General features: G+C 41.0%; 2 long non-coding RNA genes across 2 annotated transcripts in view; one reads left to right on the top strand and one right to left on the bottom strand.

Moving 5' to 3' along the window:
- The window catches only part of LOC309695121, a 66,631-nt gene extending 43,346 nt beyond the window's left edge, over nt 1-23,285 (top strand). The window contains exons 3-4 of the long non-coding RNA XR_014273041.1: nt 21,476-21,521; nt 22,673-23,285. This is a non-coding gene — a long non-coding RNA (uncharacterized lncRNA). The remainder of the gene's footprint in view (nt 1-21,475; nt 21,522-22,672) is intronic.
- Nucleotides 2,864-4,157, bottom strand: LOC309695120. The gene is made up of 3 exons (XR_014273040.1): nt 3,715-4,157; nt 3,148-3,224; nt 2,864-3,059 (listed from the first exon to the last, which is right to left on the bottom strand). It is a non-coding gene; the product is annotated as an uncharacterized lncRNA (long non-coding RNA).
- Nucleotides 23,286-24,260: the final 975 nt, after the last annotated feature.

The following is a 24,260-nucleotide window of genomic DNA, read 5'->3' as shown; positions in this document are numbered from 1 at the left end:
TCTAAAAATCATCAGTACAAATTGATCAGTTTCATATTCTAAAATACGGCTTAGTTAGGACTTTCTGCATGTGGGATGATAAGAAAGTTGGGTCATATATCCATCCAATATATTTTCATTATTTAAAATTCATTCTCATGCATGTACACCCAGAAAATCTCCATTTTTTAATGCAACCATGTTAAATATAGATAAATTACTCTAGTCCATGTCCATTCTCTGTCTTCATTCTCTTCTTTCATTCTGTTTTTTTTTCTATCCCTTTTTACTTTTCCATTTGTCCAGTTGGTATACCCCACTAAGAACATGATTGCCACAGGCCTGAACCCAGTATCCACTGATTGTGTGGTTTCAAGTCACATCATGGATAACCTTTGACCCCAAAGTCAGCTCTGGCTCTTAGCCTCAGTGTGCAGCTGTGGTGAGAGTTGGCATTCCTCCCCTGCAGGTCAGAGCACCATTAGCCTACACTGTAAGGAATGCAACACCATTTGTAATGACTTTACAATTGACAATAGCAATCAATGTGAAAAACAACTGATGACCTCTCACTTTTTTTTCTCTAAGTGGTCTTGGGGAAAAAAAAAGCCTCTTTGCTAATTGTCCACCAGTTAAATGTTTTTGTGTTGCATTTGTTTATCAAACCATACGAGTGATAAATTGTAGAAGACCTATTAAATGTCAAAAATATGCATCCTTATTTGGATGTAAATATATCATTCATGGTAAATTTACGTGATAAACGATTTTTAAAATCTTAGAACAAGATTTGTGATCTCTCTTGTTGCACTATATAATGGGATTTTAATGGATCTGATAGTCAAAACACATGTTCCAACTGAGGCCCAGGATGTAGGTAAGTTTGGTCAGTGTGACCAAAGCACATATGGTACCTGTTCTCCACACCATCTGAATAATTTGCCCAAAAGCGCTATATTATCTATTTTGCCGTTATTTTATTATACTTCTTTTCTTTTTTTTTCCAAGTGATTTTCTTTGTTTTTCTCAGTTTACTTCTAACTTCTTTTTGCCTTGTGTTTGGTGCAAAGTACTAGACTGATGCACTGCTGTTTTCGCTAAGTTCTTCTGAGTGGTAGTGAAAGACTAGAGACATCTCTAAGCCTTCTGGGACCCCACAGCCACAAGTGTCTGCAGGGCTGTCTATGATAGAGTCTGTTTTGTTAAAGTAGGAGAAAGAGAAAGACCTCATAGTTTTTCAAACCCTTTGAAATGCTGTTTTTGTGATCGATTCACAGACCAATTCAGGGAACCCAGAGGAGCAAACCCCTGCTCATATGCTCCAGGGAAGATCATAGTTTTTTGAAGCTGATGGTATTTGCGTTTTATGCAGGCAAGCTGTGAAACGTGTTGATTTGTTCTGGGCATCAATTGCTCCACAGGCTTTCAGATGAAGATGTTTACCCACTGTGAACTTCTTGCCAATTTATCTCACTGAGGGACAGAGAGTCTTACTGTTTTCCCCTTTGTCTTCCTTGCCAATCCTCCACTTCTCTTATCATCTCTCCCATTTTATCTTTTTACCACACCTTCTTAAAACTTCTCCACTTTCCCCTTTCTTTCGCCCTCCCTGTTAAAGTTTTCTACATACCGAGAAGAGTGCATTTTGCACAAATTTATCAAAGCTGACACTAAGAATAAACTTTTTTTCCTTTGGTCTGAATGCTTAATGATTGTTCCTGTCTTACCAGCGCAGATGGTTGTCGGATAATGCAACCCCAAACGCTGGGGTATGTCTTTGATCTCTTTTGACTAATAGTGATGGCGTGTTTTTGTCGAGAGGGATCATGGTTAGCTATGTCAAATGGGGATTTCATCAGGGCAGGAAATGTCTGTTTTTTGTATTGCTTTACATACAGAGATCAACTTAACTGAATGTTGAGAGGACGTCTCTGTATTGTAGATAAGGTGAAAAGATGTATAACTACTTGTTGTGGCTTATTAGTGATCATTGTTTGAGTTGTTAATCGCTTGTGTGCTTAAAACACTCATATCTCAGTCGCTGATTTGATGGATACCTTCAAAACTTCAAGCCCAAGCACACTAGCACATTGCCATAGAGACAGTGAGAGATAGACTGGGTATACAGAGGCTAAATGTTATTACATTCACATTCTTGTAAGTTGTTCAGAAATGTTACAGTTAGCTGCTCGTGGTTTGATAGATTGACACACTACTTGATTGTTCATGCCATGAAGTGAGTGCACCTGTGATGAATAGTACCTCTATTATCATTCTTTAAGTCAATTAATCAAACCTTCCTGAAACATTTCCACCACTTGCTACCCAGAAATGTAGAGATGAATCGCATGTCTTCCTGAAGGCAGAAGGAAAAGAGTTAAAGTTGAATATGATGGGTTCTCCCCCAGGTTTCTACCCCCATCCCTTCTTTCTTAGGCTCCCTTACCAGTCTAGTGGTGCACTTGAAAGACACTTTTCCAGTATTAAGCCTCAGAGGGAAATTTCAGCATACAAGCTCTTAGCAGTCGATGTGAGATGGTAGTGTGGGGTGCGGTGAAAATACCAAACAACTCATGTTAAGTTATTTTTCCACGAAGGGAGCGGAGAGACAGCTGAAAGGGACATGTTTAGACAGTTGCGTTTCAACAGGGCATTCCTCAGTCACTACCATGCACACATATTCATATACATAGGCATCTGTCAATGTGCTATACTTCATTTAGATACCACCCCCAATTTAAACAAATATATAAATAAGAAAATACTGGGCAGGGTTCCTGACTCATCCATTACTCTCTGCAACCATGTGCACCCACATACTGAAGGACATTCCTGTCCTTCTGCCAACAAGCTACACACACACACACACACACATTGCCACATATGTGCACACTAAGACAAACATACAAACGCATGTGAGGTTGATTAGGAAGCTGCGGTCAGTTGACAAATAACATGGTGTTCATATTTTGCCTGAGGCATGGTAGCAGTAATGATTCAATAATTGTCCTGAGTGCTCAACGTTCACTTCCAATCAGCATCCAGAAAAGCTTTGCAGCTGACAACCCACGCTTTGTAACCTGCAAAGACACACACTTAGACACATACTCACTTAACCACAAAGATTTAGTTGCAACTGTGGTTAATGGGAATAATTAGTGTATTCACATTGCTCATCTTTTTGCTCTCACGTTTGTTATGCGATCCCTCTCTGCTGTTATATCCACTGCAGCCACGCCTGTAGACTAGGAAAGATAAGAACATGTGGAATTAGTTCCTCGCAGTCATGCTCATAACTTGTTGTGATATTCACTTTGGTACACCTGAGCTTGTAATTGAGAAAAGTGACCCTGTGCCCTAGAGCTAGACTGAGAACAGCATTCGTAACTCACATGTTACATGTGTGATCTATCCCACATCTCTATAGCAAGGCCCTTATCTGGGTCACACTGGGAGATGCAAAATCTCTCTTTCTCTCTGTTTACACTTAGAGGAAAACCATTTCAGCAAATCAGCACACTTTCCATGATATCACCCAGCGCCTAAAATGGCAAAACATCTTATCCAAATCAAAGCACTATTATTCTGCATAGCGGAGTTGGAGATTCACTGGAAAAGACTCTTCCCCATATCTCATGCAGACTTTAATTAGTGACAAATTTAGCCTCTGGTCTCAGCTTGCTCAAACATGGTCCCTCTTTAAGGTTAGTTCTGCTTGAATATTTTACCACTGACCTCTCTGAAAGGCTGCCAAGAATGTCAGATATCTTAGATGCGTAGGAGTGCCTTGCTGAGTCTCTCCTGGGTTGGTTGGTTGCCTTCTCTGCTCTGTGTTTCTTCCATTAGCAGTGCCCTCTGCAGGATGCCTGGACTGCATGTGATGATGTAAGCACATTTCTTCTGTGCTGTGCAACTGCCTGTGGCTATGAAGCCATGCAGGGCAGACGGTCTTTTAACTCTCTCTCCCTCGCTCTCTCTCACACACACACACACACTCTCTTTTGCCTGTTTTTGCTTTTGCCTCAAATACAAATTGATCCGGTCTTTATAAGGTTTAGATACATAAAAGCTGCATCAGGTGTTGCCGTTAGAAAAGCTGATATATCCATAGAGCACTCCTCACATTGGGCTGGGCAACACCCACTGGATGGGAATGTGCATAATCACTCAGATGCTGTTTGTTGTGGGAGAAGATATAACATGACTGCCGGCTAAAGATGGCATGTCACAGGGAGACAATCCAGGCAGCCTATAGCCATGTATGATTATGATTTTGCAGTAGAAAGCTGATGGAAAGTGAGCCAAAAAAAAAAAAAAAACTGACAGCATATTTCACACTGATACAGAATGGACAGATTTCCTGCTTATGTGTGAATACAAAATGTGAGACTGACACTGAATGGAAACTGATACTGTATATGGAAGATCATCCAGAGTTGTCCTCGTGTGTGCGAGGCAGATGATGGGGGGCTGGTTAGTTGGTCTGTCTATATGAAACTGCTTAGTAAAAGCCTTCAAAGTGTACTTGGTTTGAACAAAGTCTATATAAGGCTGTGTTGGGAGGCCTTTAGGGTCCTCCATGTTAATTAACTAATTACTTTACTAATTGGACATGTTCAATGTGGCCCTCTTTCCCCATAGCCAACCTCTTCCTTGCTATCTTATCTGAAGCCCGATAGCAGCCTTTGACGCATGGACGCAGTGAGCCTCCCCCATAGCCAATCTTCTTTGTAGCCGTGTGCGTGTGTCAAAAGTAAAATTATTTTAAATTCAAAAAATTCCCATAAGTGACAAAAAGCTTTCCTTCAATTACCTTATTGATATGCAATCACGAGTTCAAATTCATGCTATTGATTTGCATTGCAGACTGGTCTATTTGTTTTTAACCAAAAGCGAAAGAGTACAAACACAGTCTCAAGGGAGGACTGGATAGTAGTTACACAGAGTATGTAGGGGATGCTTGATTTCCCAGACAGATTAAGCTTGGATGGAGAGTAAAATGCTATCTTAAATAGAGGTTTTCCATCACAGGGCATATAGGCCTGGATTTGGTTTAATCTGTGTTTAACCTGTAGAAGTTGTGTTGTCAGGGTGCTTTGTTGTTTGTGGAACTTCAAACTGCGGGTTAATGATACAGTTTTCTTTCTTCCGAGAGATTGTTTACTAGATTATTCTCTAGGCTGTTAAATAAATTGTTTCTGATGGCTAATCTTTAGTTATATGTGTAGGCTACTCTGAGTTTGCAACAGAGGTGATAATGGATATTTTTTCACCTGTTACTGGGTGCGAGCTTGGTTGTGTATTTGAGTGTGCGATCACCTGTGCGCGATTGCCCGTGTCTCTTTAACCTGTTCTTTCTCCCTGTTTTACTTTGCTCTTTCCTCCCCTCTCACTTCCATTACCTCTCCCTTCCCCACTTCCTCATAGCTTTCCAATTTATTTTGTCAGCTCGCTCTCCATTCCCATTTCTACTGCTCTTCCCATTTTTCCTTCATTCCTGCTCTCCCCGCCCTCTCCTTTTCTTTTCATCCCCAGCTTCCCCCACACATACACCTCCACCCCCTCTCACCCTCCTTTGGAACAGGGAGTCCTGGGTTGGGCGACAGCAGCAGCTGCAGAAGGAGCAGCTGCTCTATGTGCGTGTATGTGTGTGAGTGTGTGTACATGCCACAGCTTGTCCCCTCCACCAGGCTGCTTGGGCAGGGTTGGTCCCAGCAGGGTACCACAACCCTGCCAAAAACCCACCAACCAGCCAGGCGCATGTGTGCTCATATGCACGCACGCACATACACATGTGCACAAACACCTCTTGCAGACATAAGAACCATATGCACAGCCACATACAACGCAATTTCACAGATGCATTCATATTCAAATGCACTCCTTTTCAGTGAGAAAGCTTGTGAATCATTCAGTTATGAGCCTTAGTAAAATGTATGGAAATATACGCTCACAGCTTCTCTAAGTCATCCATCCCTTTACAGAGTTTGTGACAGAGAATGCAATTTAGAAATATTCTATGTACAATGTAAAAGGATGAAGGATGAGGCAGGTGTTTTATATGAAAAAAGGGCTGTGTTAAGCTGAACTCTCTTGGTGTCTGAGGGTGAAGGGGGATCATCACATTTCATAGTCAATGGATAGTCCTCAGAGGCTTTCATCCTGTACAGAGGCGATTTCCATTCGCCCTCCCTGCATGATTGCACAAAACGCCCCCTCCTTCCCTCCCACATACACACATGCATATACACCATCATCAAATTATAGGCATTTTTAAAGCGTTCTCAAGTTGCTGTTGTCTTTGTTTGGCTACTCTAATGAGAGATAGCCCTGGGCAATGATTTTTCACAGGTAAACAAACAAAGCTATAGAATAATGTTTGTTTTAGATGGCCGCTATCCTGTCGTTTCACGAGATAGGTTGGATATGATTTCAGCTGAGGGTGAAGGAAAGTATGAAAGCTACAGCAAAAAAAAAGAAAGAAGGAAAGAAAGATAGATTTAATGACAGCAAGCTAGACAGAAAGCGAGAAGGGTAGCGAGAAGAGAGAGATTGGTGCTATCATCCAGTTAGCGGCTGGTGCTGAGGGAATACTGTCTTGTCATCGGAGCCAGCCATGCAGAAGGGGAAGCAAGCTCTTCTATTGCACCTTGGCGTCTGTCTGTGTCTGTGCAGCACCATCTTATTGCCTTGTCGCAACTTACTTCTTCTGACCACGCTTCCGTGCACTCCCAGCTCTCTCGACCTGCTTTTTTTCTTTTCTTTCCTCCCTCTGTTCATTTATTCCCCGTATATCTGTTCACTTTCCCGATTTCCTATCCTATGTGAAGAACATCCATCTCCCACTCCTGTATTTCATTTATTTATTTATTTTACTTCCACTCCTCACAACCTTACCTCTGCATACCCTGGTTAATTTTGCTCGACTTTCTGCCTTTCTCTCTCCTTCTCGTCATGCTCCATTGCTCATGTGGGAACTTCGGTATTATGCCTGTGGTGTTGTGGCCTTGGCCTGGGGGTCAATTCTTAGGCGCAGAGGGGTGCTGGTCCTCTTGCCTCCGCGAACCAGCGGTACTGGACAATGTGCTGGACTGGAAAGATGAACAGCTGGAGGGTTGGAGGCCAGTGGGGGCCAGCAGAGGCCACAGAGGTCACAGCCATTCAAAACTTTGGCTCCCAGCTCAAAGGTATGGGGTGAAAGAGGATCACGCTTCTGCAGGAGAAAAAGAGCTCTTGTTTCTCTGCGCCTCACAAAGGACGCGGCTATGCAGCCGGCAGAGCAGGCTCTCCCTAACAACAACCTCAGCGTTCTGATGTCATGTGATTACATTTTCTGTACTTCCATGCACAGCAACAGGAAATATTACATTTGTCCTGCAGCATGCTGATAATATATGGTGTTTATTTTTAATAAACCAGCTGTGACTGTACGCATATCTGGAGCTGTGCTGGTAATATATAATACTTGGCTGTGGAATGTTCATCTTTCACATTTATGATGCTCATATCGGTAGGAGAAGAAGTCAATAACTTTCATGGCCTAGTGCAGACCCACTAAGCCATTTGCTGGTTCTATAGTATTGAAAAAGCAACTTTTTTTGATTAGTAAACAGTGGAGCATGCCCTTCAGGGTACTTCCCAGGACTAGGAAGGACGTAAAGGTTAATCTTCAGTTTATTGCCACCAGCAGTCAGACAGATAGTATCTTTTAAAATTCCTTGTCAGGGGCTATTGATCCACTGACGTCAGAAAGCCCCTGACATGACATTTCTCGTTTCCCGTGCTGCCCGGACCGTTGCATGACTATCTATGTTCATGCCGTTAAAGGCAACCCTCGGCGTACTCTGTGGCACCTGGCTAAATAGTCCACAGCATTGCTAATAAAGAAACTTCTTTGGATTTATAACACTGGTAATGTTGGTGTCCGCTTACATCCTCTGCTTACATTTGATTTTACTCGGCATGATTCATCTCCCTGGAAAACAAAAGCAGCCAAGTAAGTGACTGGAGTGATAAGGCATCTGTTCCCCACAAGAATGAGCCATCACTCTGTGTTATTGGGCCTATTAATCTAAGTATGTATTTTATTTGAAGAAGACAATAGGGTGAGTGATCAGACTGGCGAAGGCTCTGCCTTTCCTCTTCTCCTGCTCTTCTCTCTGTGTCTTCTTTAGATGCTAGCCTGTGATGGGAAATCTATATGGTGCGAGAGGCCAATTTAGGTGGCTCCAACAGTGTGGGTTTGAAGAGCGAGCAGCCAGGGTAAACATAGCGAGTAACGCCTCCACTCTCTAAATGAATTTCAGCGTGAGGAGACATGAAGGGATGGTATTTTTCATCAGCTGTTTTCCCAGGATAGGTGTGATGAAGAAGCGAGGGGCTCCAGGTAGTTTTCTTCTGTTGTTTGCTGCTCGTTGCGGCTAAAGCCATGCAGCTATCTATGCACTGTGTCAGTGAGTGCCAAAGCTTGCATGTGTAGTTCAGTCGCTGCTTTTAGTAGGGTCAGTCCAATGAGCAAAACATTCCCAGAGTGTTTGTTTTTGTTTACTGTGCACAATTTTGAGCATAATTTCCTTTTTAGGCCTTTTCTAGTTCAGGCTACAGCACTTATGAGCAGCACCCTCCTATTTAAGATATGTTGTATCAGGCTTAGTGGGCTGCAATTAATTCACTGCCTCCAGGGCCTCTCTGGCTTTGTATGAGGGGTCAGACTGGGTCAGGCCAGACTTTTTTTTTTTTTTTTTTTTTCAGAGTAAGCAGCACTAGGTTTGTGGTGGATCAGATGAGACTGGGCTAATTCTCCACAGCAGCTGGTCCTTTTCACTCACTGTTTACCCTCTAATGCAAAATCTGCTGCTTTACCCTGCCTGCCTGTAAAGAAATCTCTTTACACTTCAGCTGACCAAATTTAACAATCCTCTTAATTAAAAGCAGAACCAGTGCTTTCTCTATTCAGGGTGTATTGATTCAGTCAGGGGCGTTTGGTCTGAAGTAAGCAAAAGCTCTAGATCGGACCGTGCTGAATCTAAATTGAGTCGTGTCATGTATCTTTAAGCCAACCACTTCTTTGCTTTCTAAGCCCCATCATTATCTCTGGTGTCCCTTGTTTTTCCTCCCCCTTGTTGACAGATTTAGCTGAAGCTGAGCAGCTTCTCTGGTTATTTGGTTACTTGCTTGATGGGTCAGCCAGTTCTCTGTGCTTTCTGCGGCCACCACCTCTACATTTGGGAGTTGTTTGCCGAATGCTGTGTCATCAGAGCTTTGCTGTCTTGCCCCGGAGCAAGCTAAGTCTAAACACTGCACTTTGTGGCTGAAAGGCCATCTGTCACGGGGAGGGAATCCGGCTTCTCCTCCAAAAAGCATAAACAGGAGCGGGCTGTTAAGCCGTGGCAGAGCTCACTGTCATGGAAATGCCCCATCTGAGTAAGGCTCAGGCCTTAATCCTGCACCCTCCCATCTTTGCAGCTGCTTTTTAGGGCTCCGTGGCCGCCTGTGCATACTCACTGCCTGTTTAGCTGAGAGAGAGGGGTCTTATGAATAACATTCAATCAGAGGTGGTGGGTCTGGTTGTTAGCTGGTGGTTTCCAGCATGTGTAGGTAAGTCTAAGACTGTCAACATGCTTAACCCGCCCTTAATGAATTGATTTAAATGACAGATAAATTATAATTTTAAAAAGTAAATATAGGGAGTTATCACTCAGAGAGCATAAATTTTTACATTTGTATAGGCACAGGTTGAAATTTTGAAGACATTACTATGTGTTTATATCCACTAAAATCCAAGCATTTGATGCCAACATCTGTTTCTAGTGAACTCAATCAGTTAAGTTTATTCTCGACTTTCTTTGTTCAGTAAAGTCACATTTTATCATTGCCTTTAGGTTTTTTCCTTCATGGAAAATCCTGTTTGTAACTACTTTTTCATTTATTTTATTTTCTCTTTTTAATGTGAATATGATCTATAACAGCACAGTCGGTCAGAGCTTTGGCAGCTCACTATCTTTTTTCTTTCAACCACAGGACAAGTGTTGTCTGAGCCTCAGAAGAGCTGCTGAACAATTGAGAGCATATGAGCAGAAGATTCTGACATTTCATACATGATTGCAGAGATTTACGTGAGGTAATTATTGGGGCTGTGTCTGCCAACTCAGAGAGGATCAATTCTTTCAATCAATTCCACTTTTAAGAGGATAGGCCAGATTACCAGAACTGAGGGCTGGACGTGGGGTCCATAATGCTCTTAATAGGTCACTAAAATGTATGTTAGAACCTCTGGTTGCAGTCAGTGGAGGATCCCTCCTCTCCTTTCCTTCTCTTGCTTTTTTTCCTTCTGCTCTCTCTGCTACTTAGTCCGAGTAACTCATTTGATGTTACAGACTATCTGTTATTGAAAAATTTAGAGGGTAATATTTGTCTTTAGTAACTTTATTGACATTTTTTCCAGACAATCAATAATGTCTTTCAATGTTGATTTTAAATCAATAGTAGCACAGATCCAATTTTCCATTGTTTTGATCAAGGCCAGATAATGGACTTGAGCATGACCTGAAACAAAAATGCAAAACCTGTATGTAGTTATCCTAACTGTGAATAATTATTCAGAACAGGGAGGTATTTGTCAATCTGTGGGCTTTGAAGTCAAAGTGTGTGGGTGACCCAAGAAAACGCACTGTTTTTCAGTTATTTTTCATCATGTATCCTTTTTGCAATTAACATTTTTAAATTAAGTGTGGAGATGTGAGCTTCCTACTCGAATATGAAGTAGAAGGGTTTCTGAGTGTGGGGGATTTGCCCCATAGGTCCAGTTGTGGCCTGCATCAGATAAGGATGAGGAATTGTGACAGGATAAATGGGAGAGGTAGCCTTAATCCAGCCAGTGTTTATTTAGCTATAGTAGCAGGCTGGAAAGTCAACACTTAAAGAGGACAGCAAATGCACACCAGCGTGATGGAAACTTGAGACCAGACACCTAAACTGGTGTCAAGGATCTCTGGTCAGAGATCAGTTTTGTTTGTCGCTTCACTGGGAGCAAAATTGCGGAGAATGGGAATTGATTGCTGATCTCAGATCTGCAGCTCCAGTCTTAAAGACATGGTAAACACAGACCCTGATTATGGTAGCCTGCCCAGTGTTTTTAGCACTTACAGAGAGGAAGGTCACTAGAGGCTTGTCAACATTGGAAGCAACAATTCACCCCAAGCTTTGTGCGTGTAAGGAAGGAAAAAGGAGGAGAGAAAACACCACCATCCTTTCAGCCAGCTCCAACAACTTGTTCCCATAAGTCAACAGTCAGTGCTTTGGTGAGTATATTAACATCTGTAACTATTCTAAAACATCTGTAACTGTTCTAAAATTTAAGGTAAAAAACATGTATATATTTGAAAAGCGGTAACTGCCAGTTTCTTCAATATCTATTTGTAGATATTTGCTGTTAAATCTACCGCTAGCATCTAAACTCAGTAACCCACACTGTTTTGGAAAGAGAAAACAATTATGTGTGGGAACTTTGTGTAAAACACTAAATGAACGTTTCATTCATCTCACGACAGCATTTAGTGCCCGTCAGCCTTTACCGTACCACCATACAATTAACTGGATCAGGATTTAGTGCCTGCTGCCGAAAGCACTTCCTTCAGTGGTGGTTATACTGTACTTTCAGACATGTTAATCACAGATCCTAATGACTCTGCCATGCATTTTGTATAGGAATTCTGTCTGGATATTTCATAGCTGTAAATAACTTCTGAAGGATTTCGGGTGATTTTCTGGAAAGACTCAAGTGCTCGTGAATGCCTACAATGCTAAGTTGAAACTAGCTTTTTTTCTTCTACTTCACATAAAGTTGAGATTTTTTTTAAAATATTTTTTCTCTACTAGATGATTAAATGTGAATAATGTCAGCCATGCCGGTGATGAGTTTTCAGCGCATCTGATTCTCTATTTATTCCTTTTTATTTTTACCCTCTCTCTGACTCACTACTGTCATCGGCACATACCTCTGAGACATCTGTAGAAAGGTTGGCATTAGCATGTGAAAGGGATCATGCAGACAATGCTATGCATTATGTATTCACAACATTTGTATGAAATGCAGCCGCTGTCATTCTTGCTAACCTGTAATCTGCTGGCAGTATTTCAGACAGAGCAGGGAGAACAATCTAAAGAATATGCATAGGCTACTTCTACATCCACTATACCATACATGCCGCTGCATACTTGAAAAACCCACTGTGTCTCCCATCCTAAGGAACATCAGATGCACGAAAGTGCCACATCTGTCAGAACTGGCTGAGCCAACTGTCGGGTAAAAAGACACACCAAGTGGCCTCTGTTAATGAGGAGGGGGTTGTTTTTCTTCTTACCCAGAGGCAACACAGGCAAGCAGTAAACAGCACATTTGATCCCGGAGACTTGTTGTGTAGTTGTCACTTTACAAAATCAGTCACACTTTTTCAGCACCATCCCCTATATGAGGGTGCAGAAATCCTGGTTTGTTATGAGATACTATAATGTTTAGTGAATATGAAAGTTGAAAACACACAACGTTCTATTTCTGTGACAAACAGTGATATTATTGAAAAAGTTCTTTAACAATAAAATATATGAGTGAGAAGAATATATATTCTTCTCACTCATTGCCAATCTTATATTGCAAATATCTGTATGTACTGAGACACAAACCTGGACAGCACAGTTTGTAAAGTTATGGTGTATTAAAAATATAATTCTATTATGATATTTATTGCTTTTGGAATGCCTAAACATTGGCACCAGCTTATTATCTGAAGTAAGTAAAGCATGTGATTAATGAGCTGTTTATATGCTCTCACTGGGCTCACTTGTATAATCTCCAATTCCCACACAGTTATGGTATATCACATAAAATATTTGGCAGTAACAAACAAAATGCCCTTTGTGGCCGGAGCCGTCATGGTGTACAGTTTTGCAGATGATTACAGAGTCTTAAAAGTCCCTGAGCTTATCTGCGTGCTCTGGCTGCTTGTCCTCAGCCCATCACGTGTCACAGTAAACTTAGCTTTCAGCGGTAGTAGCGGCCATGGGCTGCCACAGCTGCCGCTGCTTGAGCCGAGCAACAGCAGTGTTTACTCAGACACAGACAGAGACAGGGCGGGCCTATGTGAAACACACAACCCCAAAATGCCGTCTCATTCTTTGCCTTAGTCCATTCTGTGATGCACACTTCAGGCTTCAAATATATCTGTCAGCCCTTCCTACATTTTTTAAAAAAAATTTTTTTATTGTGTCTGTGTTTCTGTGGCTTTTTAGATTAAAGCCTGTTCTTCTTAGATGCAATGATGAAACGTTGTGCACCCCTGGATTTTTGTGTCACAGCTAAATGTGTGTTTGCATGACTATTAGTGAGGCCCGCTGAGGGATCTGTTGCACACCCTTCTGACCCCTGCACACTCAGTGACATAGCACTCCCTCTCTCTCACGAACACACAAACCCACACACACGTCCCCTCTTGCTCTTTCTCTAAGTGGTTTAAATTGTTCCAGACCAACCATCATGTTATTGACAGCTTTCCATTTCTGCATGCAATTTGTGTTTACGCAGGACTAAAAACGCCACAGAATAGATCATCAAGTCCAAACTGTAATTACGAGCTCTGAGTCTTTTGTAATTCCAAAAGTGAGAAACTTTCTGAAGTGCCAAACAACAAGAACATCAATTTTATTCTGCATGCTTAGTGGACTGAATATGCATGCAAAACACATGCCTTGCAGGTCTAATGCCTCTCCCAGGACACACTTACCAGAGAGCTGCTTAATGACAACGTCAATATTGACCACAGCTCAGCAAAGCACTGTAGTACTGTGCGGTTAGTGGGCCAAGTAAGGGAAAGACGTGCAATGATTTTCCTTTTTTTCTTTTTTTTTACTTTCCTCATCCCTCATTCATTGCATCCTGAGAAAAGGTCAGACTCAGCAGTGCTCAGTACTTACCTTTCTGTAGTTCCATCTCCTTTACATCTACACCCTATTCCATTCTGAATTACCATGCGCTAGTTTTCCCATATTTGCTCCCTGAGAACATGTGGGTGCTATGGGTGTGAACATGCCCTGTTTTGCCTGCTGCATCTCTATACAGTCTTTAGTCAGCACATAATTGCACAGTAATGTGAAGTAAATATGGGTTAGAGAAGTGAAGAGGGGGTGGAGTCCAATATATAACCTGCTATGAGACGTGTGTCACATTTAACAGAGTCGGCATGATTACATTATGCTGCATATACCTCTGCAGAAAACAGGCTTTTCTCTTCAGCTCACTTCACAAATGCACTACACCTCACACTACAGATAATTTATCTGTGTCCTGATCAACAATTATTGATTATCTTTTTTGCTAATTGGGCACAAGTTAATTACTATCCATTATAATCATGAATGATGTATTACTGTAGATGCGATTTGCACTGCAGTAGGGACATGCATGGACACTTGTATATGTAAACATACATTCATTCCAAACACACCTTCGCTGCCTTTATTAAACACAATGTCACACATGTGGAACTAATTTAATTTTAAGCCCCTTACACTTGTAAACAAAACAGTGTAGGATTTACATCACTTTTGATACATGCTGCTTCAGTTGATGTTAAGAAATGATGACAGGGAGAATAAAGAGATGAAAGAGGACAGCTTTTATACTTCATTCCTGGGGAAACGCGGTTTTACCTGAAGATATCTGGTGCCTGGGATCTTCTTCTCCAAAGCCTCACAGCTGGTCCGATAAGCTCTGCTGACTCCCCAAACCTAGGTCGCATTCCTTTTGATCAGGCCCAAAATTCAGCCGAGCGTGGCATTCACCTTTTAGCCTCGCTGTCCTTAAGCTGGTTGGTGGCTGCCTCTGCTCCCATACTGCAAAAACAAGAGGAAATGAGGGAAGTTTTGTCGACTGGCACCTTATCTGGTCAGGGTCAGTGCAGTGATCCCCCGCAAATTAACTCAGGACCCGACTTTCCTGCAGCTCCACAGCTTTCGACAGTTAACAGAATGGTCAGGATTTTTGTGGTCAGACATCAAAGCAGTCAAATGAGAAGTGAAGTGAATACATGCTGTTGTTTTTCCCTCTTTATGCTGCACACACTTGCTGTTTGTTAGATAAGTAATGTCTGTGGAGCCATAATACAATATATGAAATTAATGAAGTCATCTGAGGAATTTTAACTGTATTTATTTGTCTATGAGATTTTATAGTACTGATTTTGGTATATCAAAGATGGATGCAGTCAGCGGCACAGTCTGTTGCGAAGCTCAAGCCGAGTATCGTCACTGTTCCCATCTTGGTGTTTTTAAAAAAGGCATGAGGCAAATCAGACTGAGAAAACAGCCAAAAGCAATAAAACACATGTGTCGTACTATTGCAAAAGCTTGGGGGATTGGACTCATTACTTATAGAATTATTAAGCCAACACTGATGTTTTTCTCAACCTCTTCTTTACTTCTTTATGTCCACTTCACTAATATAAGTTTTCCCAAAACACAAGAGATAAACATTTTCGATCTTTTGAAAGCAATGCTTGGTTTAACTTTTCTCTCTCTCTCTCTCTCTCTCCACAGACTTGAGCAGTTCAGAGTGCTGCTGTTTATCAATGACAAGGCTGTAATGATGTGGAAGATGAAGTGCTATGAAAAGAACTCACTATCACCTCCTTTCTTGGGCTTTCTTTGGCTAATTAAAGATTCATGCAAAGCAATGTAGCAATTTTAACAGATCGGTTGCAGGCGGTCCGAGTAATGCTGTAATGCCTTTCAAAGCACTTCTTGCTCTGGACTTTTAAGCGAGGCCTTTAAAGAAGGGCAACTCTGACAAATAGAACCGAGTTAAAGATGATTGATGTGTCTTGAGAAAATCCATCCCATAATATCGCCTTTTCACCTCAGTGATGCTTTCTCCTAAGACTCATATTAAAGCTTAATTCTGCCAACGAGAAGCAGACAGTGCTTTAAAGAGAAGAACACATGTCTGTGAGGCCTGTTTCTCCTTATCTAGCAGCTTCAGCCTCAGCCAAAGATAGATGTCTGCCATGCCAGCATGTTTATTTTCCTAGCCGATTAGCTTCGATTAAAAGCAGACCATGTTGTCTCTCTTCTCCTATTTGTAGATTTGTGAGTCTGCTTGTGTGTGTATGTGTAAGGAGTCTTCCAAGCCTCCCTGTGTGGGTGTTCATGTGAGAGTCACCGTTATTTCATCTCCACTAGGCTGCACATGATAATTAACCCACGGAGGGCTGGGAGGGGGAAGGTGGGTTACAGCTTTGAGTAATTCTGCGCCCCCAACCCCACTACTGCCCCACCTCCCAGAACCACTGCCTCGCCCCTTCCCCTGTCTCCTTGCAGCTTCCTTCTCCCCTTCCCCCTTCACCTTAACTTCAATCCCACCTCAGGCTGTGGGAATTTTCTTTAGTCACACTCGGCTTGCCAGGTAAACAAGCCTGAATAGGGAGATGCGAGTAAGAGTCCATAGGAGCAAATAAAACAGGGGAGGATGTAAATGGATTTATCACTGAGCCCCCTCACCCGCCTGGAACACCCTCACCCCCACATCCTCCACCCACACTCTTTACTCCTGAGTGAGGTGGCAGTCTACTAACTTAGCAGGCTCTTTAACAAGTTGGATACAGACCTCTGAAAATCAGCTGCTAGGGGAGCTTTAAATTAGCCAACTGATTTGTTACGCAGATATTTTTGTTCTATATACATATTGATATGCGGGGATCTAGAACCTAACCTTGCTACCACAGATCAAGAGGCGGGGTACACCCTGGAGAGGTCGCCAATTTGATGCAGGCTAACACAGAAAAACAGAACAACACATTCACACCTATGAGCAATATCTTTTCAGATTGTGGGAAGAGGTCAGAGTACCCGGGGAGAACATAGCAGTCAAAACCAAGACCTTCTTGCTCTTAGGCACCACCACACTAGCATGTTGCCCTATAACTGCCCTATAACAGCATTATGTTTCAAAAGCACAGACAATCTTCATGTCTTCAGGATGTGTGTTTTCATCCTTTCTGAAATAATCTCTGTCCATATAAGACCATCTTACATATTTTGTCATATTTGAGTGGCCTGATGCATTATTTATTTACTAAATGCAAGATTAATATTGTGACTGGGTGTATTTTGACCTAGCAAAACTAAGTACAAAACATATCAGCGTTATTGTTATGTTTGTTCCATACCTCCATACCTCTGCCTCTACAACATTACAGAGTAAGAAAGAGTGATTGCAAAAAGGATGTAACTATTGTAGTGTTTACATTGTATTAGATGGAGGAGTTGTACAGGGAGATGGCCACAGGCAGGAATGATTTCCTGTGTCATTCAATGGTGCTTTTTGGTAATCCCAGTTTCACTGAACACGCTCCTGTGGCTAGCCAGTATGTCATGGAGTGGGTGGGAGATACTTTCCAACATTGTCTTTATCTTGGACAACATTCGCCTTTCTGACATAATCATGTCTGATGTTTTTCATAAAATAGGTAACATGAAAGGGATGTGACCATAGAAAGTTTAAAACATGGATGTAGCTAACATGGTTTTTGAAGTTCTGTTTTGCAGCTTTGAGATGGGCATTGGTGCTGCCACCAGTTAATTGATAACAAGAAATGGATGTGATGCAGAGGAGAGGGTTGGACTGTGAAACCACACACTCATTGGCTAATGAATTGTGACTGACTAGTTGTTAAGCAATATCCCTAAATCATTATAATGTCCTGTCTTCCTTGTGATAAGATTCAGTCAGGAAACAAAGATAGGCATCTCCAGCTTCATTTCCAATAAAACACTTTTAAAAAATTTTTTAGAGTTTCTGAATGATCGGAGTTTTAGGCATAAACATGGCAAAAGTTACATATTTTAAAACAAAAGTGTAGTACAGATGTGCTATATTAACAACTGTTTGTCAATGATTATGCCTTTAATTTCTTCTGGAAAAAATCACGTGTTGGAGGTGAGGATAATTACGGAAAGTGTTGAAAAAGACAGAATCAAGTGAGCATGGGTGGCTGCATATCAAAAGATATCTGATACAAATGTATTAGTGTGGGTGTGGCAGTGTCTTTACAAAAGAAATTAAGGTGTTAAAGGAGGTGGTAAGAGGCAGCTGTGTCAACTCTGTCTTTAGTTTGACTGTGAATGATCACAGTCCACTACCTGTAAGCTCTTCAGCTCAAGAAGACAGGAATTCCCTGCTCCTGTCCTCCCCAAATTATCTGGCAGTAATCCAGATCACAAAGTTTAAAAGCAGGTCAAGCGTGAAAGTCTTATGCTGAGTAAAGAGAGAGGAAGACCAATGTCTGTTCCCGTGTTTGTCAACGCACTTGCACGGTTGAACACCAGTGTGAGCGTGAACAGAGTGCTCGCAGGATACAATCACTCCACCAGCAAGGCCTCATTTTTAAGAGTCTTTCAATGTGAGGGCGGGCGAAGTAGACTTAAACCAAGTCCACCATAAACAGACAGAAGGCCAAATTTATGTCCCCCTGCTGACAGCATTCAGGTGTGTGCAAAAGCAAAAAATCTATCCAGATATCGATCTGGATGAGCAAAGCTGAGGGAGAGAGATTGGATTGTGTACTGCTCCTGTTTCTCAAGGGAACCTTGATCACAGTTATAGCCCCCATGTGTTAATTAACATGCTTTGACTTCAGCATTAGCCCGGGCTCTCATCTTGGTGCTTTGGCAAACTTTTTCCTCCCTAAGAGGTTGTGTTGGCCACGATGAAACGGTGCTATGGCGCAGTTTATATAAAGGGGACAGGATGAACGACTGGTCCTCCATGATGCACCACCACTATTCACGCAAGTGTGTTTGTCTGCGACGGACTGCAGCAAAGACTGCTGCTAACCGATTGATCTTCCGAGGCAGCATTATCCGTCCTAATCCCAGGCTGTCATTAACACCCACAGTGTCATTTGTTATGTATTGAGCTATTGACCAATTGACTGGATGGTATACAACTGATAACAAACACATTGAAAAGAAGAGAGTGAAAGTCAAGGTGAGTTTAAAGAATTAATAAGGGTTCACTTTGCCTCTTTCAATACCCTTAAGATGATGGCCTAAGGAGTGTACCTGCTTTGGGATAAATAAAACAAATTGGACCTAACCTAGGAGTTTGGTTAGGTTTAGAAAGTAATAACCATAATTTTTATAAATCGTGTATGTTGTAATATATTTTTCCTCATCATCTGTACTCTCTTTAAATGTGAGATTTGAGTAGTAAACAGAAATGTGTTCTTGACCCGGATAAGCAGGGTGGATGGATGGCTCAATAGATCAAGATTTGCAATGACACAGGTATTTAGGGCTATATATGTTTAACTGTATGCAGAGAATATTGTACATATTAAAGCTATTCGTAAATTGAGCAGGTTTTAGAAGAAATATGACGTACATCTAATAATCAGAAGGTTGGTTCAATCGCTGTCTGCTCCAGTCTGCATGGCAAATATTCTTGGGCAAGATACTAACCCCAAGTTGGTCTCCAATTGGATGTGTGTAAATGTTAGATAGAAACCATTTACGTAGAAAAAACATAGGACAAAGTGCTTGTATGAATGAGGCAAGTTGCATAAAAGCACTTTGAGTGCTCGGGTAGAGTAGAAAAGCATTATTTAACAACCATTTCCCATCTTCTTGAACAGATTCTCCTGGTACCACAAATAATCAGAAATAGAGGGAAAGCTTGTCATTGGTGTTTAGGGCAGCTAATCCTGTAGGGTTTGATTTCATGGGGTGATTATTTGTGAGTTGCAAAACATTCCAAAAATGTCCTAGCTACTGCACAGCAAATTCAAAAGTGTTAAATTTTTTGGTGTTAATAGTCTCCTTGCAAAAGTAGAGTTAATTTTACTCTAAGCAGAGTCACATTCTTTTAATGTAACTCTGAGGTGTAAAATGATAGTAGTTAAAATCGAGTGTTAAAAATGAGTGTTTCTCTGTCAAATCTGGAGGTGTTACAATGGAAACATTAACTCTTGACCTCTTAACTCTGAACTCCTAGAGGGGCTATGACACCAACAGAGTAAATTCACAGACTCCGCCCCCAGCACGGCTTCAATCGAAGCTGAAGTGAAGCCGTTTCAGAACATTTGCTCTACATATTTGAGTTGTTTGCCATGCTTGGTAAGTCATTTTTTCAAAGATTGTTTCAATTATTATTATGAGCTTTTACTTCTGTGGCTCTTTGGAGTTGAGACAAAGCTGTGTGAAAGGCATTAGCCATGTTGCTCGGTGATAGCATAATATTCTGTTTTAGCTAGCTGAAAGGTATTGTTTGCGGGCAAATACCACAGCCTTGAAAAAAAGCTTGCATGTGAATTTTCAGTCAACCTTTTGGTCAAATACACCTAAAACAATGTCTAGAATGTGAAATGTTGGTATAATGGTGCTACTTGAAGCCTGAAAACGATCGCCCATAAAAATAAAAACACGAGCAAACAGCAGTAGCAGACGTCCTGACTGGATTCTACGTTAGCATTTAGATCCCTCCAGAGTTTTGTGCACACGGTTTAGGTAAAAATGAAAAAGGTTGAGGTTTTACATTTAGTTCAGTATTACCTGTTGCCTGCGTCCTTGTCTTTTGGGAAAATACTTTACACAAGTAATGGCTCAAAGAGGATTCCTTTTTTTTTTTTTTTTTTTTTTTTTTTTACTGTGCTGCAATTGTTTACTGGATTATTTGTGCCAATAATTAGTGTCAACTAATTTTTATTCGATCTCCGCACAGGATATGCTTGTGAAGATGGAATATGGGGGAGAGCAGAAGTGCGTTGAAGTTCCACAAAGGGATGAATGAAGGACATGCATATTGTATTGAAGAAATAAGTGATGAGATGCTGTTATTTGCATTTACCATGTCAGACCTTTTGATAAACAAAATTCTAATGAAAGTGAGAACATGTATACTGTTACGTCTTTCAGAAAATGTTTTGAAATTGTGGTGCACAGTTCAGAATAAATGTTTTTCAAAAACCATTGCATCTTTTTAGTAAATGTTTATTTCCAAAAGAAATTTCTAGAAGTTCAGAACAGTAAAATTCCCGCTTTTTAGAATGAATTAGAAGATAACTCTTACGTAGTTAAACTAAAATACTCTTTGAGAGTTAATATATAAACTCTTAACACCAAGTGTTAAATTATCAACTCCAGACAGATTTGGTGTTTAACACTAAATCAGAGTTAACGTACCAACTCTCCAAAAAGAGTTAAATTAACACTCTCTGGTGTGGACCCATATAGACACTTTAATAGTGTTGAAATCAAATCCGACAGTGTTAATTTGGACATGATGGATTTGCTGTGTGGATTTGCACAAGAAGCAGAACTTCCCGATGTGTCTTCTTTCACTACCTTTAAAAGATTTTCTTTTGTTTTTCTATCCATCCATTTTTTTCCTGCGTATCTAGTTCAAGGTGTTTTCTGTGCTTTATGATGTTTCTTTCTGTAACTGTTCCAGCCTTTGAAGAATATCGCTTGATTTGAAGACAAAAAGTGCTTTTCAGGTAAAAAGAATTTTTCATTTGTACAACTAACAGACTTCAAAGATGCTTTTTGACTTACAAAAGACATTCAGGTTTCTGTTTTCTAAGACTGTATTTCAAAGTAGCACAATCGCGCACTTAAAGTTTCGAGGTGTTGAAGTAAATAGAAAAAAGCTGATGTTGTCACTGAGGTTTAAAGAGCCTAAAGTGGTGTTAAAACTGTGGTCTCATCTTTTCATGAGAGCACTTTGATCAGGTGACACTGGCTGCAATTTTAGGTTTCCTATTCCAGGAGATCGTAGCCAGCCATAGATGCGAAGTCAGGTTGCTGCGATGGTGATCTCCCTCTAAATAGTCATATGGTTACTTGGTGCTGTGTTACATTACTGGTATAGTCTCAAGACCAAGAGACTTTCATTGTATTCTTGCCATCATTGTCAATGGTGGAGGTTGTTACTTGAGAAAAAAAATTACTGGACATAAACCATTACTTTTCTTAAATATAGTGCTATACTTAATCAAAGTAAAGTAATTAGTTACACCCTTCTCCTTACATTCTTTCACATTAAGGCCATTATACACTGATTTTCATAAGAAGGCGGCAGCAGAGAGAGTTTTATGGTTTGATGTAGGAGTTCAAGCTGTGTCACAACCGCTTTCGTACATATTTCAGAATGTCAGTGGGGCAGTCTGAACTCTTGTTGGCAGAATTGAGGCCATATTTGAAGAGGCAGAGAAATAATTTCTCTGAGAGCCAAAAGATAGCCAACAACACAAACGCAACGAGTTGAGTGTGTAAATACATTGCGTAACATGTTTCGCTGCTCATTTGGTGTTTAAAGGCCTTTAGGCTTCAAATTCAGTTAATTCAAGTCACCGAGTTGGGCCCTTAAGGTGCATTTGTTGTATCAGTATCTTTTTAAACATTGCTCATGCAACTAACAGACAAATATTATTACAAAAATTTTACCAACAGCCCAAACAAGAAGTGATTCCTCCAGTTTTGATGAAGAAATTCTTTTGTTTTATATCTATGCTCTATTTCTATGCATACACACAAACAATATCTCTCTCACACATAAATGTAATTTAAAAAAACTACATTTGTTAAACTTCCTGATGTTTCAAGCTCAATATCTAACCTCACTTATGTGCACTTGTGTTTGCAACAGGCCAAAAGTGGATTGAAGAGTAGTGATGCTTACGATCCCTGTGATATGGTCACCCACCATGTGAACAGGAACAGAGAGGCATCGTTGAATCTCCAGTATATAAATGCAAACACAGAACTGCAAACACGCATGGTAAAGGAGTGCAGGCACCAGTTCTGGGCCAGAGCCTGTGCATACTGACTGACATAAAAAAGAAGCACTCAGAAATGGTTAGCCACTGAAAGACTGAGTAGGAACACCAAGGGCCATAAAAAATAAAACATCAGAAGATTATTAAGTTCAACAGACTGACAGAGCAGCTGTGGCATATCAGAAGTAGAAAAGGAAACACAGCAAATTGTTTGTTCCTGAGAGCCAGTGGGAGTGTGGAGAGAAGTATATGGAACAATGGTCAGTCCACCACAGTTTAAGGAAATCCCCCTGTGATTTGAAAGTTCAGTGAGCGTTGCTCTCTCTTTCCTGTCTACCACTGCACTGCTCCATTTCCCTTGTATCCACTGTTAAAACGATTTTAATCAGCTCAAAGCAGTCACCATTAAACGAAGGAATGAAATGAGAAAATATGGAGAAATAGTGTGTTGTACTTTTCTTCTTTTGCCATTTGCTGATGTGCCCACATGCTTTGAAATTCTCTCATGACAGCCCACAGAGGGAAAAATCTTTTTTGTCCACTGAACATTTAAAGCTGTTTAGCTACTCTACTTTTAAAAAAATACAGAAAAAAGATGAGTACAGTAGTAATATGCTTCTAGTCTTCAGGGGCGGTCTGGTGAATAAGAGAAAACACCAAAGCTCTACATATACTACAACACAGACTGCACAGTCCAAGTAAGCATGTACGTCAAAATTAAAGCCACATTAAAATTGCTTTGACATGCATTCTTATGGTAATGGCAGTTTTCCCTCCTTGCTTTCATTTGGCTGTCTTAATGACTGCGCCCTGGAAGTGCAGCAGCATCCAATAAGGCTTCATTTAGAGCCCAACACTATTCAGAGTGAATGAGGGGTAACAAGGGGCCCTAGATGAGGAGTGGAGTACTGGTTTGGTTCTTCATCAGCTCCACGTGGCAGTTGGGTTGGTAATTACGCACATTATCAGTCATTAACGGAGTCTGCCACAGCCCTTCAGACAGGCAGGGAGTTTGGTCTTGTTGCAGGGGGAAACGGTTGATGGAGCTGGAGGGGGTTTATCCACTGGGGTTAGAGGCCTGGGCTCATAAACACTTATGGACCAAACCATTCTCAGGACAGTGAGGGTTACTATCCAGGAGGGAGACCCCTTCAAACTACATAAATTCAGGGCTTTCTTTTATTATTTGCTTGCTTTTCCAGCACCAGTAGGAATGTTGAAGTAATAACTGACCAGTGATTGGCATATGAGTCAACATCTTTTCATATTTTAAGCGAGAACTTGAGTGTCAGTCTGTTACTCTGTCTTTTGCTCCATTTTTTAAGCTAATGTTACAGGCTAGCATTCACATGCTTTTAAAAACAGTGCTAAAATCCTGCATCACTCAATGGTTCGTCTTGAGCCGGGAGACAAGTCAAAAACAAAAAACAAAACTATAATCTAAGATCTAAAAACCTT

This window comes from Aulonocara stuartgranti (assembly GCF_965226115.1).
Source record: "Aulonocara stuartgranti genome assembly, chromosome: 19".
Classification (NCBI taxonomy): Eukaryota; Metazoa; Chordata; class Actinopteri; order Cichliformes; family Cichlidae; genus Aulonocara; species Aulonocara stuartgranti.
Note: the sequence above shows the minus strand (reverse complement) of the source record. Positions and strands in the feature narration are given on the sequence as shown.